This window comes from Arachis ipaensis, chromosome B10 (genome assembly GCF_000816755.2).
Source record: "Arachis ipaensis cultivar K30076 chromosome B10, Araip1.1, whole genome shotgun sequence".
NCBI lineage: Eukaryota > Viridiplantae > Streptophyta > Magnoliopsida > Fabales > Fabaceae > Arachis > Arachis ipaensis.
The window spans coordinates 129,838,512-129,853,797 of NC_029794.2; positions in this window are offsets into that span (position 1 = coordinate 129,838,512).

Sequence of the window (15,286 nt, forward strand, 5' to 3'; positions counted from 1 at the left end):
AAAATAAAATAAAATAAAACTAAGACTGAAACGGAACGATCATACCATGGTGGGTTGTCTCCCACTTAGCACTTTGCTTTTACGTCCTTAAGTTGGACGGTCTTTAAGCTCATTCTGCTTCTGTTGATGGGTCCTCCAAGAGGAAGACCTCTAGCTCTTTGTGTTCCTTCATCTTCTCACCATGATAAAGCTTTAGGCGATGTCCATTGACCTTGATGAAATTGGGACTTGAAGGATGACTCAGGAGGAAAACTCCATATGGCTCTGCCTTCTCTACTCTATAAGGGCCTTCTCATCTTGATCTCAGCTTTTCTGGCATTAGTCTCAGCCTGGAGTTGTAAAGGAGTACCAAATCTCCAGGTCTGAACTCTCTTCTCTTAATATGCTTGTCATGCACAGCCTTCGCCTTCTCTTTGTATAATCTGGCATTGTCATAAGCTTCGAGGCGAAGGGTTTCTAGTTCTGCCAGTTGCAGCTTTCTTTCAGCGCCAGCTTTCTCAAATCCCATGTTGCACTCCCTCACAGCCCAGAAAGCTTTGTGTTCCACCTCTACTGAAAGGTGGCAAGCCTTTCCGTACACTAAGCGGAACGGGCTCATCCCAATGGGTGTCTTGTACGTTGTCCGATATGCCCAGAGCGCATCAACAAGTCTGGCGCTCCAGTTCTTCCTATGAGGCTTTACTATCTTCTCCAGAATGCGTTTAATCTCTCTGTTAGACACTTCTGCTTGTCCATTGGTCTGGGGATGATAAGTTGTTGCTATTTTGTGAATTATCCCATGCTTTTTCAGTAGTCCTACTAATCTCCTGCTACAAAAGTGAGTGCCTTGATCACTCACGATTGCTCGTGGTGAGCCAAAGCGACATATAATATGATTTCTAAAAAAGGAAATAACAGTGTTAGCATCATCAGTGCGGGTAGAAATTGCTTCCACCCATTTAGAAACATAATCTACAGCTAACAGTATATAAAGGTAACCACTAGAGTTTGGGAATAGAGCCATGAAGTCAATGCCCCAAACATCAAAAGTTTCACAGAATAGCATAATCTGTTGGGGCATCTTATCCCTCTTGGATATATTACCAAACCTTTGGCATGGGGAACAAGATTTACAAAAGGCAACAGCGTCTTAAAAAAGAGTAGGCCACCAGAATTCACAGTCTAAATTTTTTCTATCTATTCTTTGAGGGCCAAAATGTCCTCCACTCTCAGAAGAGTGGTAGGCCTCTAAAATGAACTGGAATTCTGATTGGGGCACACACCTTCGAATTACTTGGTCAGCTTCACACCTCCATAAATATGAGTCATCCCATATATAATATTTGGACTCGCTTTTCAGCTTGTCTCTTTGATGCTTAGTAAAATTAGGAGGGAAAGTATGGCTAACTAGATAATTAGCTACAGGTGCATACCAAGAAACTACTTCAGATACTGCGTGCAAGCTATCAAATGGAAAAGCATTATTGATAGGAGTGGAGTCATCCTTAATGTGCTCAAGGCGACTCAAGTGGTCTGCCACTAAATTATGGTTACCACTCCTATCCTTAATTTCTAAATCAAATTCTTGCAGCAGCAGTATCAAACGTATTAGCCTTGGTTTAGACTCTTTTTTAGCTAATAAATATTTTAAAGCTGCATGGTCTGAGTACACTACCACCTTAGTACCAAGTAAATAGGCTCGGAATTTATCCAGAGCAAAAACAATAGCCAGAAGCTCTTTTTCAGTGGTGGTGTAATTAGACTGAGCAGCGTCTAAGGTCTTAGATGCATAAGCAATTACAAAAGGATACTTACCTTCGCAATGAGCCAGCACCGCTCCTACTGCATGGTTGGAGGCATCACACATAATCTCAAATGGCTGGCTCCAGTCTGGTCCTCTAACAATCGGAGCTTGAGTTAGGGCGATCTTCAGCTTATCAAATGCATGCATGCAATCCTCACTCAGCTCGAACTCAATATCTTTCTGCAGCAGTCTGGATAAAGGCAATGCTACCTTACTGAAGTCCTTGATAAATCTCCTGTAGAAATCTGCATGGCCAAGGAACGAACGGACTTTCCTCACGGAGGAGGGGTAAGGTAAACTAGAAATGATATCTACCTTTGCTGGATCTATAGAAATACCAGTATTAGATACAACATGTCCTAGTACAATACCTTGTTTTACCATAAAGTGAAATTTTTCAAAATTTAATACAAGGTTTGAACTAACACACCTGTCTAATACTGCCAAACTATCCAAGCAAAGGTTAAAGGAATCACCATATACGCTAAAATTATCCATAAAAACTTCCATACAGTTCTCAATAAGATCTGAAAAGATGCTCATCATGCATCTTTGGAAAGTAGCCAGTGCATTACATAAGCCAAAAGGCATCCTCTTGTATGCATACGTTCCAAAGGGACATGTAAAAATAGTCTTTTCCTAATCTTCAGGAGCTATATGAATTTGAAAATAGCCTGTATAACCATCTAAAAAGCAGTAATGGGATTTACCTGACAGGCGATCGAGCATCTGATCAATAAATGGCAAGGGGTAGTGATCCTTGCGAGTAGCTTGGTTGAGACACCTGTAATCAATGCAAACTCTCCATGAATTATGCACTCTAGTTGTCAGGAGCTCTCCATGCTCATTCTTTACTGTTGTGACTCCAGACTTCTTGGGCACCACTTGTACTGGACTGACCCATTCACTGTCTGAGATGGGGTAAATGATATCTGCTTCAAGTAGCCTGGTCACTTCTTTTTTGACAACTTCTAAGATGGTGGGATTCAATCTTCTTTGGGGTTGACGGACAGGCTTTGCTCCCTCTTCTAAGAATATTCTGTGCTCACAAACTTGAGGGCTGATGCCTACTATATCCGCCAAGCTCCACCCAATTGCTTTCTTGTGTCTTCTCAGCACACTAAGTAGTTGCTTCTCCTGTTGGAAAGTGAGTTCCCTTGCAATGATAACTGGGAGCTGCTGATTATCCTCAACGTAAGCATACTTGAGGTGGGAAGAAAGGGGTTTTAATTCCAATTTCTGCTCATGGCTAGGCTCTGAATTATCTGGAGTTAGTGATAATGGCAAGGTGTCCTCATTGTGTTCAGAGGGTGTCCTCATACTTGGACCTTGCTCCATGTACTTCTCTTCTACTTCTTCTTGGTGAACTTCAGCTACAGTTTCATCAATGACGTCACACTGGAAGATAGAATAATCTTCCGGAGGGTGCTTCATAGCTTCATTTAAACTGAAACTCACAGCTCTGCCATCTATCTCAAAGGAGTAAGTTCCTGAGAATGCATCCAGCTTGAACTTCGAAGTCTTCAGGAATGGCCTTCCAAGCAGGATTGATGATGGTCTTCCTGAGTCATTAGGGGACATTTCCAAGATATAGAAGTCAATGGAAAATGTGAGCCCATTAATGCTCACTAGCATGTCTTCAGCAATTCCAACTACTATAATAATGCTTTTATCTGCTAACACAAAACGAGCTACCGACCTTTTTAAGGGAGGGAGCCTCAAAGCATCATATATAGACAATAGCATTATACTAACACACACTCCTAAATCACACATGCAGTCAGAAAATATTACACCCCCAATGGTACAGTTAACCATGCATGGACCTGGGTCACTACATTTTTCAGGTATACCTCCCATTAAAGCAGATATGGAACTACCTAAAAGAATAATTTTTAATTCATTAATTTTATCTTTATGTATGCACAAATCTTTCAGAAACTTTGCATATTTAGGTACCTGCTGAATAACATCAAAAAGGGGAACAGTTACCTCAACCTTTTTGAAAATTTCTACCATTTTGGGATCAAGTTCCCTCTGCTTCCTGGGCTTCTGTGCAAGGTGTGGAAATGGAATAGGAATGGTGCCACTTGCATCTTCTGCGTCCTTTGGTGCTCCATTCCTTGGCTGAGCTACTTCTTCTTCAATCATGTCTTGTACTTCCTTTTCCTCTTCAGCATCTTCTACTTTAACTATGTCTTCAACTGGGGCATCTTCTTGTGGGCTTGGATCCTCCTAATTCCTCTCTTGCAGTGTGGTTCCGAACCTCAAAGTGATGGCATTGATGCCACTCTTGGGATTAGGTAAGGGTTGAGAAGGAATTCCACTGGAGCTTGAAGGCTGGTTGGTGGAATTAGGTAATGAATCTATCCGGGAGACGAGAGCTTATAAAGTGGCATTCAGACCATTTAAAGTAGAGTTCAGTGTAGTCTGCATGTCTCATTCTCCTTGTGCAAGAGAACGTAGCATCTCGTCATTTGATGAGGAAGTAGGATAAGTGATCTGAGGAACCTGTTGTTGGTTGTGCTAGGGTCCTTGGGATTGCCTTAGGTGAGGTGCTCTGTAAGGTTGGTTCTGATTCTGCTGTCTGTTGTTGTTATTCTACCTCTGATTTTCATTGTTGTCTCTGCCTCCTCTGTTATAGTTGTCCCTCCAGCTATGGTTGGAATTATCTCTCCAGCCCTGGTTGGAGTTGTCCTGCCACCCTTGGTTATAGTTGCCGCCTTGTTGATTGTATCCATGATTCGGGCGGTCATAGAAGTTATGAGTAGCTGCCACAGTGTTGTCTTCTTGTTGTAGCTGCGAGCACTCATCAGTGTAATGACTATAATCAGCACAAATTCCGCATACTCTTTGGGGGACCAACTGTTGGCTTTGTTATGGTGGGGGAGGCTGTTGTTGTTGTTGATTCAACTGCATCTGCTTCAGTAGGTTGGTCATTTCACATATAGCTTGTGTGACGGCAGTAGTCTCACTGCTAGGGGAAACCTCTGCGACAGCCTTTGAGTGGCTGTTCCTATGCCTATGATTCCGAGTGGACTCAGCTAAGTCGCTGATCAGTTGCCATGCTTCATCTGCGGTCTTGTACTTTTTCAGGGAACCATTACTAGCACCATCCAGTGTAGTTTTATCCATAGGCTTTATGCCTTAAGTGAAGTAGCTGATCAACACTAGCCTGTCAATCATGTGGTGGGGCACGCGTCCAGAAGATTCTTGAAGCGCTTCCAATACTCATAAAGGGTCTCCGATTCGCCTTGAATAATGCAGGATATCTCCTTTCTCAGTCTATCTGTAACTTTAGCTGGAAAGTATTTTTCCAAGAATTCTATCCTGAGCGTGTTCCAGTTGGTAACAATTGCTTCAGGTTGGGAGTAGTACCACTCCCTCGCCTTTTCCTCAAGAGAAAACGGGAAGGCAGTCAGCAGAATAGAAGTTTCATCTGCACCATGACACCTAACAGTATAACAGGCTGTCTGAAAATCCCTGAGGTACTTGATAGGCTCCTGAGCAGGTAAGCCATGAAACTTGGGCATCAAGTTGATTAGTGCAGTCTTCAGTTCAAAATCTGCAGCCAGATTTGGATGACGCACTTGATACGGTTGCAGGGTGAAGTCTGGGGCTCCTGCTTCCTGGAGAGTGATCCTCCTAGGTGCTGCCATACTGTCTGCACGTGAATCAACTGAATCAGTAGTAAAGGAGCTTGTTTCGCTCTCAGATGGCGGTTCAGATTCGCCCTCAGATGAGACTGGTGAATCGATAACAATCACTTCACCACCCTCAGAGGCTAACCGACGCCGAGCTCGCCTAATATGTGAAAGATAATGGTATAAGAAACAGAAGTGATATAAACAAGGTAATGGTATAATAGTATAATATCATAAGAAACTAGCCTCAACCCACAGAGTTTAAGCCGGCTAGCCATATACAGACCATATAGAAACCTGACAGTTTAAAAAAAACAGGTTATACAAGTTTTGTTCGCTCAAATACATGCCTCTAGGCTAAACAAAATACAAAAGAGAGATGTATAAACAGATAAACCAAAAAGACTCCACTAATAATCCAGGATCCTCCGCTTCAGTCACCATCCCAAACAACTTACCGAGGTGGGTTGTGACCTGCATCTGAAAAACACAACAAAGATATGGTATGAGAACCGGAGGTTCTCTGTATGGTAACAGTGCCCAGTGATGTAGTATATAAGACCACGGGACGCCGAAGGCAATCCTAAGCTCCATATCCATCATAATGTTTCATCTTAAAGCATACTAGAACCATAAAGCATATACACATAAATCTTATTGACGTGGGGGCGGAAGTCAGCCAATTAAGAAATTATATTATAAGAACAGTGTTGCGAGTATAGTCCTTAACCAGCTAAAATCCGCCTCATCAATTTAGAAAGGTTGTCACAAAAATTAGAATAAAAATACTGGGAGTATGAGTCCCATGTCGTCTTCCAACGAGTTGCCAAAAAGGGTGCTAATTTATTAATCAGGAGTTTTCCGAGAGATTTTGAAAGTTGAATGACAGAAAATAAACAATTGTAAATAAGTGCAATGAAAATTAAAAGAAATTTATATTATTCAAAATAAAAAGCCTTGACTGGGGGAATGATTAATTGGAAGTTCTATCCTTTTTGGAATCTTCTCAAGTGTAGTATAAAGAGGTTGTTGTTTTCACTTAGTTAACCCTTACTAAATAAAGGAAAGTCAAGTGATTGAGCTAACTCTTATTCGCAAATCCTAGTCCTCTCCCTTGGGAAGGTCTAGCGTTAGTAAATACAAAATTAGCCAACAACTTCCAATTCAACTAATCACTTGAGCATTCCAACTCAAGTGTCTCCTCTTAATCAATCCCCATGTCAAGTTGGGAATCTACTCCATTGACATGAAAATTACTTGCATAGAATTAAAAAGGGAATAAAAGGAAGACATGATAGACAATAACTACAATTTAATTAAAAGTGAAAATACTCTTTGCATTAACAATCCATGAAAATAATCCAATTGTAACTTTAAGCAAGAATTAAGAATATGGAATAATAAAGGAGTAAGAAAACAAACTAAAATAATAACTTCAACGGAGGTGATGACTCTTCAATATCCAAATCCAAAGCAAAAGCATAAACTATAAAACTATGAATGTGAAAAAAACCTAGAGGAAGAGTAATTTTCTCTCTAGATTCAGATCTAAAACTAAAAACTATGCTAATGAGAATGTGTGTTGAGTCTCTGCATGTTCCCTGGCTTTAGTCTGTGTTTTTGGGCCGAAAATTGGGTCAAAACTCGGCCCAAAATCGCCCCCAGCGTTTTCTGTTAATTCTGTAGATTGCGCATGTCACGCGTACACGTCAGTCACGCGTACGCGTCACTAGTCGTCTTGGCGTGTCACGCGTACGCATCAAGCACGCGCACGCGTCATCTTGCAGAACTCCAATCCACGCGTACGCGTCAGGCACGTACACGCGTCACTGCAAATTTCTCCATGTCGCGCGCACGCGTGAGCCATGCGTGCGCGTCGCTGCTCGCTGGTTATCTCCTTAGTTTCCTGTGTTCCTTCCATTTTTTCAAGCTTCCTCTCCATTCTCTAAGCCATTCCTGCCCTATAAAGCCAGAAACACTTAACACACGAATCATGACATCAAATGGTATAAAGGAGAATTAAAATATACAAATTAAAGACTCCTGGGAAGCAAGTTTTCCACCATAGAACAAAACTAGGAAAGAATTGTAAAATCATGCAAATCATATGAATAAATGGGTAAGGACTTGATAAAAACCACTCAATTGAGCATAAGATAAATCATAAAATAGTGGTTTATCACTTATCTTGACTTAAAACCTTAATAGCATATAGAAGGAAATCTATCTTAGGGGATTACTAACTAAACTATTCACCGCTGTCCCACAGCCTTTGCCATCCTACCCTCCGTGCGATCCCCTCGCCACCGCCTACCTAACCTCCTCAAAGTCCATACAAACACAGAAAATACAAGCAAGTAGAACACAGGTAATATTCAAATATATAACAAGTAATTCAAGAAGCAAGTAAGCATACTATACACTTAGGCAAACTCAAGTAATCAAAGCAAACAAGCATATAAGCGATGCATATGATGAATGTCTATCCTATTGGCTCGTGATATCACTTGTCGGTCCATAATTGCCAACCCGACACATCCTCCCGGATGTAGCCTTTTCTGCCACGCCAGGGATATAGTGCCCTGCACACTCATGCATAAGTAGAATACTTGAAAACAAAGCATAATTTGAAAAACAGGGCGTGTGCGTCCGCACAGGGGTGTGCGTGCGCACACCCAGGAATTTGTAAAAGTGTGCGTACGCATAGGGGTGTGTGTACGCACAGGTACCAAAACACAAAGGGTCTGTGCGCTCGCACAACCTATGCCAGCGCCCCCAACAGACAGTTCTCCCCGACGTGTGCATCCGCACAAGCCTGTGCGTCCACACAGGTTGAAATGTTTCCTTAGATATGCACGCGCACAAGCTATGCTAGCGCTGCCACCAGCACGCACTTCCCTTCCTATGCGTGCGCACATGTGTGTGTGCACCCGCACAGGTCAAAATCTTCGCAAGGTGTGCGTGCGCACAAGGTTGTGCGTCCGCACATATCAGAAAACTCAGAATTCTGTAACTTTGCAAAATTTTCAGATTTTCAACACCAACTTTGAATGATCATATCTTCCTCTACAAAATTTTAAATTTAACAAACTTTATACCGTTTTGAAGGGTTTTCAAAGATCTTTAATTCTAAGTAAACTTCAAAAAATTTTGAAAATCGAGGCAAAAGTTATGATCAATAAAAATTCACCAAAATTCTATTTTTACCCAAAATCACAATTTTCACAATTCCCTTTCAAAACACATAACCAAACCCACCCAAGCCACTCCAAAACTCCAATACTCATCAAATTCAACACTCTATGGCATATTACACCAAACATGCCACATTTTTCCTTATTTACAACATCAATATCAATATATTTCATATATCCAACTTCATTAACAATTTTCCAACTATATTACCAATAAATCAACATCAATATCATATTTATCAACATAATCCACTACTCAACTTCACAAATCATGCATCCTCAACATATCACTATTAATCATCATTATCAAACTCAAAATTCATCATTTCATCAATCATCATCATACAATTGCACCCAATAACTCATCAACCATTCAAAATCCAATCCTATCCTATGAGTCACTAGCCTAAGTGTCCATGAATATTATATACTACATAGAGGAAACCGAAACCATACCTTGACCGATTCCCAATATGAACCAAATGAGCTTTCAACCAAAATCCAACCACCAAAGTAGTTCCAACAAGCACCAACAAGCTCCAAACTCACAATAATCAAGCTATATGCATATAAATCACCACAAAATCAACCTAGGGCTCAACATAAATCAAATTTCATAAGGGTTTAGTATATCTTACCTCTCCCAACAGATTTGATGGCCAAGATCCAAGGCTAAGCAAGGATTAGAGCAAACCTAAACATCCAAAATCACAAAACCCATTTAACCTAAACCCTAACAAAACCCAAAATTTTGGAGAGCAGAACTAGAAGGATTTCGAGCTTACCTTTAGAGTTTCTTAGGTGGTGTAGAGCTCGTCGCAAGGAACGCGTAGCCGCTGACGGCATACAAATCGGAGCTCTAGAACTCAAGATATGATCTCAGGAAGATGGAGGTGGTTAGGGTTTTCTTCTTCCTCTCCTCCCTCTCTCACATCTGAAGTGTGAGTGTTTATGGAGGCTAGGGTTCATTAAATGAACCTTTGTATATGTTGGACTTGGGCCCGGTTCAATCCGTTAGCGTTTTTAGCCCGTTTGGCCCAACTTCGGGCCGAACTTTTAAAATTAATGCCCGGTTTTCTATTTCTAATGTTTTTCTAAGGTTTTTGACTGTCTCAACTTTTTCTCGCGCAGCACCGGGCAGACTTGAACCGGTTCAACCGGTTCAACTGCTGATTTGTGGTTTTTCACAGTTCTTTTCAGGAAACACATTTTCTGACTCAGAAAGACTCACTGAGTCCTAAAATCACCTTTAAATCCTCAAATTCTCACTCTAACTTTTTGGAATCTAATTTGGGGCAATGTAATCACTTAATTAACCGGTTGATTAATTGCAGTTCTTACAAAAATTACGATGAATTGAAATTTGTAAGAGTTTGGAATTCTCTTGTGTTTCCCAAACCCCATTCAGCGTGTTTCATATGATTATGAGGAAGGAGAGGCTCAAATAATGGTTTTATATGTTGGGTCATCGGCCTGGTTTGGATCCAATCCAATCGATTCGGTTTGTTGGTCTGATTTTGGGACAAAATCTTTAAAATTAGTGTCAAAATTCATATTTTAATTATTTCTACCTCAATAAACGATAAAATTTAACTTTCTAATTTTTTAAATAATAATTAATTTATTAGCTAATTATTCACTAACTGCTCGGGGTTTACATAGACAAGGAGACAGTCAGGAGGTACGCGAGAGCGTACATCATGATACTATTATCGATGCAACTCTTCGTTGACAAGTCCGGTACACGCATGCATATTAGATTGCTACCGGTACGTAGCGAGATTAGAGGACATGGGCAGTTATAGCTGGGAGTCCAACATTCTGTCGTGGTTATACTGGTGCTTGTGTCGTGTGGCCAACAAACACGTGGTTAAGTTGGCCAGTCCTTTGCAGTTTCTCCAGTCATGGATCTTTTGGCGGTTTCCGGGTTTTAGGCCTGAGGAGTTTGACGCATTTCATTGGTCATTGGCTTCGAGATACTCAACAATAATACTTATTCTGTGTGTCATTATTTTTACCGTTTATGCCCGTTGTGGATAATATGTGTTCGGTCACAGGTTGTCAGGTTATCAGCCAACATCGAGCGAGAAGGGACCTCCAGTCATGCACTGTCGACTGAGGATAGATAACATAGATTTACTTCGGGCTACGGACGTGAGTGTTAAATATTGCCTGTTTTTATTGTACATTTATGTTGTCTGCTTACTGTTCATGCTGTCTTTGGAGGACCAATTCTCTTTACAGTTTGTGTGGATGCCATACAGCTCACCGGATGTCGTGCAGGTGGTGCATCCCGAGATATTGGAGCCACATCACACGGCGTTATGAAGGTGATGGCATTGATCTACATTGCTATCATAAAATGGCATCAGGTGGATCGGATGCTACCACAGCTTGGAGGAGTACAACATCGGCCGATCGGTGGTTTTCCACTACCTTACAGCATTGGCACACTCTTTGGACCAACAGGGCGCAACATGTGTTATGATTTGATGTTGTTCCAGATCTAGGACCGTCTCATGAGTATTTAGAGTGGTGGCATCAGTATGGTAGGCGATTCTTGTCACCTGAGCTATTCCTCCAAGACCCCAGAGCAGACACAATCCTAGTCGAGGCATTGCAGAGAGGTCCAAGATAGGATCTACAGCTGGATCAGGTGTCTGATGTTCCAGACAATCGTCGTGTTGAGTGGAGACGTCGTGTCGGGACACGTTCCAGTCAGCATGAGAGGAGGTGGCTCGACGATGCTGTTGATGCATTTTATGACTCTTTCTAATCTCCATAAATTTGAGCCCTGGCCTTCTACTTAGCCAACCAAACCCTCTTGTAAGTTAGTCTAAAATCAAAATGTGCCTCTGTCGCATTCAGTAGTACCTTGATCGACACGATAGCATCAGCTCTAATCATAGGCAGTATGAAGGCTGAGATCACATGGTAATCAAGCATCCTATGATCACTCGATATCAATGTGGTCAGACAAGTATGAGATCTATTGTACCGTTTTACCTCCAAAATACCTCTACGCTGGCAGAAACTAATACGAATCAACCATGTGCACCCGTTGCCAAATTCCTTATACTTCCCATAGTACTTGCGATAATCGGATTCCAACACTTTGCACTCAACCCCACGTCGAATGCTATAAGTTTTAACGCTTAACACGGCCTCCTCTTTATCCTGAAATTACTGACCGACTTGGACCTCAGCTAGTCCTCCTGTATCCTGTGTATCTCTGGCCCCAAATCCAATAGGCATGCCAAGTACCCCCTGCTGTCTCATGGCATCTAAGTCCAAAGTTGAAAAGTGCGGGGGTACTGCTGAGTTCCTGAACTAGCCGCTCTACCACCCCAGCTGGATTACTCCTCGCTATGTTATCATCGCTATCATCGGCAATCGTGTCGAGCTCCACATCATCATCATCATCATCATCATCGTCATCATCCCGCAGTACATCTTCCACACCATTCGATACTCTACCTTGTTCAGAAACCGGTACCACATCAGGAGTACCGGCCATTGCAATTGCAAGCTCACCGAAGGGTCGAGTATCGCCTATTTCTCCGTCATGATTGCGGTTTAGATCAGCTGCGAAAGACGGAGTGGCAACAAAAGCTGTCTCAGGTACAATCACTGGCACAGATGAAGAGATACCAACAGGCATTGAACTAGAGCACGCAGCCATTGCTAAAGGTTAAGGATTCCGGTTCAAACCTCCTAAATTACTAACCACATCTACAAACTTGGCCAACATTTCAGGGCTCCTCACCTCGAAAAACTACCGACAATAATGGAACAGAACTTGCAAATCTTCGTCACTGCCTATGACGAAGGAATCGTACTTCACATTATCCCACAACACGAAAATCGAAATTCTATAGAATAACTTCTCCACCCATTTCACGCCTTGCATCCCCAGTTTTTTGGATTATAGTATTTTGAAACTCGGTGAAACTCGTTGAAAGTTTGAGAAAAATACTAAGCGGATCTTTATCAGTAAATTTAATTCCAGAATGCATTTTTTTTCTTAATCAACCCTCTGTAGTGCATTAAAACTAAAAAACAATCATCACTAGTCATTGTGACTTTCACTCTAATGAATCCGTAACGTTCTGATCGTTTTTATATAGGAATCAATCCTTTGTAAATCGAATTAGTTGAATTCGACTTATACAACTTAGTGGGTATCATAATAATTCGAATTAAGTAGACTCGATTTACTTTGATTATTTCAAACATTAAATCAAAATAGCATATATCGTTTTACTTCTTGATCCCTCTTCCTCACAAATCAATGCAGGTTATTTCGATTGACTGATGCTCTTAATAAATCGAGTCTAACTCATTCGTTATTTTTACTTGTTTTACATTGTAAATTGATCTTATTTAATTCAATTTATATTGTGCATTTGTAATTTGAGTTTACTAATTTTGATTTATATAAATCTGATTTTAAAATGGGACATGCATGTAATGTTTTGAATTTTGGGGCTTTAATATAATATTGAGTGGTATTGTTTATGTGATTTATTCCAAATTTGTTATTAGATTAATGAGCATACTCTTCCATGTATAACACGATGAAACTTCTAATTTCTTGACTAACAATGTTAAGAAAGTGCCTCACACTCTTTAATGAAACTTTGTGAATATACTTAAGTGTGAAATTCAGAATTCTCCCGTACAATACAAGCACAATTGTTTTCTTTTAGACTTTAGATGCATAAAATTCAAACTTCCATGGAGTATGTACCTGTAATTTCACTATGGCATTACAAGAGTGCATCAGTCATATCCATATGAAAGAACACGTGTCATTGATATGAGTCATGCATGCCTTTTAATTTCTTTACTGCAAATTTAATACAAAGTAACATTATTTCTTGTATGGTCTAAAACAAATAGTCAAACACTACAATTATTCAACTGTTGAAATGACATGTCCTATTTTGAACATAATGATTTCAAGCTGACAATCAAGAACAATTATTTAGCTATCTATTTGAATTTAACCCGTATATACTCTTCATAACATGATTTATATCCGTTTCATTTTCAAAGATAGAAGTGCAACAAATTACCACCACTACTGCTTTAACTTGAATACGAAAACATTAAATTGTCTCTAAGTAGAGAATTAGTAGTTATGGCAGATAGGTAGCGTTTGTTTTGAGGTATTGAGACAGAGATTGGAAAACTGAGATTTAGTATTATGTTTATTAGTTCAGAGACTGATATTAAAATTTCTGTCTCTATCTCTAAAATTTTAGTATTTCGGTACCTCTAAAAAGTATGGATACAAAAAACTGAAATTTTTAGAGATAAAGACTAAAACTTTAATAATATTTTATACTTAAAATACTCTCATTTCAATTAACTAATTCTAATTTTATCCTTTGTACAAATTAAATTAGAACTTTATTCTTATTTCAATTTCTGTCTCTCATTTTACACTAAATAAAATATTAAAATTTATTTTTATCTCTGTCTCTTAGTCTATATCTCTCAATCTCAATCTTTTAATCTCTGTCTCTTCATCAAATACTGTTACTGTCATAGTGTGTTAAAAGTATTTTGTTATTGTTATCAATCACTCCTCCATCTTTATGCAGAAAATATCTTCCTCTTCATTAGTAAGTCATAACCCATGTGGGTCATTAGCTATAATATGCCACACAAAATAACGCGTTATTTAAGAATTCAAACAAAGTTGGATAATTAAACTGTCAATTGTTAGAAGTATTCAAGATTGAAGATTATAAATATCTATTAAGTTCAAGTACTCAAATAGCACGTCATCTCAATTGATTTTTTTAAAACTAAAACTAAAAATAAAATATGAAAAAGTACAAAATATAAATATGTAAAGGTAAAAAGTTAAAAACCTTTAGATTATGTGCAAATTCCATTAAATAATCATGCTTAACTTATCAGTTTTATATTTCATCAACTTATATAAGTTAAATAAATATTAACTATATTATATGAATACAAAAAATCAATTTATGTGTCATTTGTTATATTATCATTATAGATATACTAAATTAACCCCTAACTTTACACTAAGAGACTCATTGTAAAATTAACTACTTTATATTGTTAGAGGACGTCGGCCAAACTAGTTTGAATTAACTACTTGTATATAAACAATTTAAAATGATTTCTTTTACATGTGATTTTTTTTTATATGTAAACTAGTTTAAATTAATGTTTAAAAGTTAAATAGCTTTTTATTTTTTTAATTTTTTTAAATTAATAATCAAAATAAAAAATCACTACATTATAAATTAGTTTAAAACTAAATTGCTATGTAAAAAAATGATTTGGTGAATTTTCAAATTATTTAAAATGTTTAGTCAGAAAGTGAAAAACTGTATCCTAAATACCTCTATCCGATCCATATATTTTTGTAATAAATAATTGTGTTACACGAATTAAACATAATATCACATGCTACTTTACCCCTAATCCCTTATGTCAATGTTCATGTTTCAGGTTCAACGTGTGGTCTAAGAAATAAATTTGCCCCACTGCTTTTAGTTTGATTGGACAAATGAATTGTTGAGTACCCAAAGACTGGTCCACACTCCACGCACTTATAATGTAACCAAGCCAATGACAGAGAAGAAGAAGGTAGGCAATGTGTCTATGTGCGCGCATAAATATTA